At 38.9% G+C, this 4,994-nt stretch overlaps 1 pseudogene; it reads right to left on the bottom strand.

Annotated features, from left to right (window-relative positions):
• Positions 1–2,567: 2,567 nt before the first annotated feature.
• On the bottom strand, positions 2,568–3,359 carry LOC103213251 (annotated as a pseudogene).
• Between the last annotated feature and the right edge of the window lie 1,635 nt (positions 3,360–4,994).

Below are 4,994 nucleotides of genomic sequence, written 5' to 3'. Positions count from 1 at the left end.
CAAACAGAACAAGGGGACACTGCATGGTTTAAAATCAAGAAGGGAGTGCGCCAGGGTTATATCCTTTCCCCATACTTATTCAATCTATATGTTGAGCAAATAATCTGAGAAGCTGGACTATATGAAGAAAGTGGCATCAGGATTGGAGGAAGGCTCATTAACAATCTGCGATACACTGACGACACACCTTTGCTTGCTGAAAGTGAGGATGACTTGAGGCACTTACTGTTGAAGATTGAAGAATACAATCTGCAGTATGGATTACATCTCAATATAAAGAAAACAAAAATCCTCACAACTGGACCTATAAGCAGCATCATGATAAAAGGAGTAAAGATTGAAGTTGTCAAAGACTTCACATTACTTGGTTCTACAATCAATGCCAATGGAAGGAGCAGTTAGGACATCAGACGACATATAGCACTGGGCAAGTCAGCTGGAAGGGACCTCTTTCAAGTGCTGAGAAGCAAAGATGTCTCCTTGAGGACTAAAGTTTGCCTGCCACAACCCATGATATTTTCAGTCGCCTCATATGCATGTAAGAGATGGACAATGAATAAAGAAGACTGATGAAGAATTGATGCTTTTGATATGTGGTGCTGGTGAAGAATGCTGAAAGTACCATGTACTGCTAAAAGAACTAACATATCTGTCCTGGAGGAAGTGCAGCTGGTATGCTCCTTGGAAGTGGGAATGGCCAGACTTCGTCTCACCTACTTTGGTCATGTTGTCAGAAGGGACCATTCCCTGGAGAAGGATATCATGCTTGGTAAGGTGGAGGGTCAATGAAGGAGGGGAAGGGCCTCAAGCAGATGAGTTGACACAGTGGCTGTGGATATGGGCTCAAATATAGCAGGGATCGTGGAGCTGGCGCAGGACCTGGTGGTGTTTTGTTCTGCTGTTCATAGGGTCGGTATGAGTCAGAGACAACAACAACGATATGTTTAAGATGAAGCTGAAGAAAATTAAGTCCATGAGATCCAAAATAATGACCTTGAGAACATCCCAGTTGAATTTAGAGACCATCTGAAGAATAGATTTGGTATATTGAACACCAGTGACTGAAGACCAGATGAATTGTGAGATGACATTAAGAACATCATATATGAAGAAAGTAAAAGGTCATTAAAAGAACCAGAAGAACTAGATTACTGTCTACCAATGCTAACAATTTAGGAAAGGATGAGAACTGGAGATCCTGGATAGAGTGGGAGGAAAAACATGGAACAAAATTCAAAACACAATAATGTCCAGAATTACTGGTCGGATGGACTCTGGTGGGACCCCAATACTATGGCCCTGGGATATACTTCGGGCTTGGAATAGAACTCACTCTCAGGGGTTAGCTCTTAGCCCAATAGTAAATAAGCTGTACTCACAGACCACTCAACTCAGGGTGACGCACCCACATACTCTATGGAGATGCATCCCTTGAAGCAATCTTCAACAGGGCACCAGAGGGGCAACATTTGCATGAGGAAATGCAGGACACATAGGAGTGCATATCTATGAGGGGCACAGGTAGGGGGGATAAGTGGGGAGGGAGAGGAGGAGAATGGGTTAGGGTTGGGGATGATAATTGGGGAGTGAAACCAAATATTCATGAAATATTGAATGTAAAACAAACTCTGTAAATTTGCACCTAAAGCACAATTGAAAAAAAAAAAAAAAAAAAGAACATCCAGTGAGCCATTGCTAGATAAATTTAAAATTTAAGGATTTTAAAAAGAAAACATCATAAACTGACTTCTCCATTCATAGGTAGATTGACTACATACAACACGAGAAAATGCCACTTAAGAGTTATAGTCCCCATTGTTTAACTTGTTAAGCATACATACTATTGAAGTTAGATATTTGGAGAGGTACCATGAGAGTAAGTGTTCAAAAAAAAAAAATTGAATAAGGTTTTGCTAATAGGGTAGATGCAGGGAATTCTGGAAAGATAGGAGCACATACCCAGCCTTTATTGGCATCAAGATATCTGAAGGTTCACAAAAATAAATAAATAAATAAAAGATAGGAAAGAAAGAAAAGACCAAAATGGATGTCAGAAGAGACTCTGAATCTTGCTCTTGCATGGTGAGTGGCTAGAGTGAATGGAAGAAATGATGAAGTAAAAGATCTGAACAGAAGTTTTCAAAGGGCAGCTGGAGAAGACAAGGTAAGTATTACAATGAAATGTGCAAAATTAGAAAATCAAAACAGAAAAAGCATTTGGTGCTTCTCAAGCTGAAAGAACTGAAGACAAAATTCAGTTCTCAAGTTGTAATATTGAATATTCAAGGGTTCTATGGGCAAAATATTGAACAATGTAGGAAGCATCAAAAAAAGATGGATAAAATCTTTTTTTAATATAAAATTTATTTTTAAGTCAAAGTATGCAACAAGTAAAGCTTACAGAATATAGATTTTCCCACCACAATCTGTTTATTTAGCAAATAATATTTTGAGAACACATTCCTTATGTCATTATAAAGTTCTTAAGATATAAAAGAAATTAAATCTGTAAGAAAGTCCAGTAGATAAGATGCTGTTGTCAGGACTTGTATGTTCGTGGTTATGATTCAGTACATCCCACACCATCCATCTCCACTTATGCTGCCTTGGCCATAGTACCTCCACTGCTGCCACCACTATGGCCATAACCACTCAAGCCATCAGACATACCATATCCTCACTGTAATTGTTCCCCATTCTCATTCTTCCAACAGATCCCTGATTATCCATTCCATCTCTGCCATAGCCTCCCATTCCAGAGCCGCCTGCAGGAGTAGAATTCAAGAAGAGTGATGTTGTGTATTATATTTATCTTTAGACTTGCTAGCTACTGAATCTTCATGTGTCACATACTCTACAGCTGCTTCTTTTGCTGTGCTATCAGCACTAATATCAATATGAACTTGTACTGGGTTTAGTGGTGAGAAAAAATTAGCAATGTTGTTTTCAGTTGCACAAAAGACAACCCTCTCAGATGTATAAAATGGCCATCATGAAAACCTGAACTTGCATCACCAGCTCCACCATAACCATGTCCTCCCATACCTCTTCCATCTCTCATTCTGTCATCAAAGCCATTATTCCCATAGCCATAATTATTATAGCCACCTGAGTCATCAAAACCTCTATAACCACCATCATATCCATCACCTCCTTGTCACATTCTATCATACATACTTCCACACTAAGCCCCATAATAACCCCCTCTTCCTCTTATTGGTCTATCATATGATGCCAGTTGCTGTCCCAGCATTCTTCTTGGTGGGTCGTAAAATCCTTTGATTTCACTCCTGCTTTTTCTGAAGATCTCATTATACTTCTGGCCTATTCTTTCCTTCTGTTCCCCCAGAGCATTTATCCTGGATAAAGTGGGAGAAAAATGTGGAACAAAACTCAAAATTATAAAGAAGACCAGGCTTACTGGTCTGATAGAGACTGGTGAAACCCCAAAGACTATATAAAAAAAACCAACTCACTGCCATCGAGATGATTTGATTCGACTCATAGTGATCGCTCCTTGGGTTTCTGAGGCAGTATCTCTATGGAGGTAGATTGCCCAATCTTCCTTCCAAGGAGTGGCTGGTAGGTTTGAACTGCCAGCCTTCTGGTTAGCAGTCAAAGGCCTTAGGCACTATGCCACCAGAGCTCCTACTTTGCCACTATAGCCCCTGGAATTGAACTCATTCTTGTGGCTTCCAGCCAAACAATAGACAGGTGTATAAGGTGAATATTTATACCAAGTAGGTACATTCCTTGGAAGAATCAATCATGGGAGACCAGAAGGGCAGTATTTGCACAAGGAGATAACTCAGAGAGCAGGAATGCATAGGAAAGAAGGACACAGGAAAAGTTTTTTTTTTTTTTTTAAAGAAAATGGAAGAAATGCACAGAGTCACTGTACCAAAAAGAATTGGTCAAAACTGAATCATTTCAAGAGGCAGCATATGATCAAGAACTGAAGGTAGTGAAGGAAAAAGTCAAAGCTACACTAAAGGCATTGGCAAAAAACAAGTCTCCAGGAAAAGATGGAATATCCATTGAGATGTTTCAACAAACGGATGCAACACTGGAAGCACTCATTCATTTGTGCCAAGAAACTTGGAAGACAGCTAATTGTCTAGTCAGACAATTGGAAGCAATCCCTATTTGTGCCCATTTCAAAGAAAGGTGATGCAACAGAATGTGGAAATAATTGAACATTGTCATTAACATCACACACAAGTAAAATTTAGCTGAAAATAATTCAAAAACTGTTGCAGTAGTATAAGCTGGATTCAGAAAAGGATGTGAAATGAAGGAAAAAATTGCTGATGTCACATGGGTCTTGGCTGAAAGCGAAGAATACCAGAAAGATGTTTACCTGTGTTTTATTGACTATGCAAAGGCATTCATTCCACAGTGTGGATCATAACAAATTATGGTTAATATTGGAAAGAACAGAAATTCTGGAACACTTAATTGTGCTCCTAAGGAACCTGTACATAGACCAAGGGGTAGTTGTTTGAACAGAACAAAGGGATAATGCACGGTTTAAAATCAGGAAGGGTGCATCAGGGTTGTATCCTTTCACCATATTTATTCAATCTGTGTGCTGAAGAAATAATCCAGGAAGGTGGACTATATGTAGAAGAATGAAGCATCAGGATTGGAGGAAGACTCATTAACACTCTTTGATACTTAGATGGAACAACCTTGCTTGCTGAAAGTAAAGAAGACTTGAAGAACTTACCAATGAAGATCAAAGACTACAGCCTTCAGTTTGGATTACCCCTCAATGTAAAGAAAAAAACAAACAAACAAACAAACAAACAAAAAAAAAACCCTCACAAATGGACCAATAAGCAACATCATGATAAATGGAGAAAAGATTGAAGTTTCAAGGATTTAATTTTCCTTGGATCCATAATCAACACCCATGGAAGCAGCAGTCAAGAAATCAAATGATCATGGACAAAGAAGAGTAAAGAAAATAAAAAAACACATGGAAACAATTA

The sequence above is a fragment of the Orycteropus afer genome, unplaced genomic scaffold, assembly GCF_000298275.1.
Source record: "Orycteropus afer afer isolate SDZICR_OR568_19922 unplaced genomic scaffold, OryAfe1.0 scaffold01461, whole genome shotgun sequence".
In the NCBI taxonomy this organism is placed as follows: Eukaryota; Metazoa; Chordata; class Mammalia; order Tubulidentata; family Orycteropodidae; genus Orycteropus; species Orycteropus afer.
The sequence above is the reverse complement of the archived record's forward strand: the minus strand, read 5'-3'. Positions and strand labels throughout refer to the sequence as shown.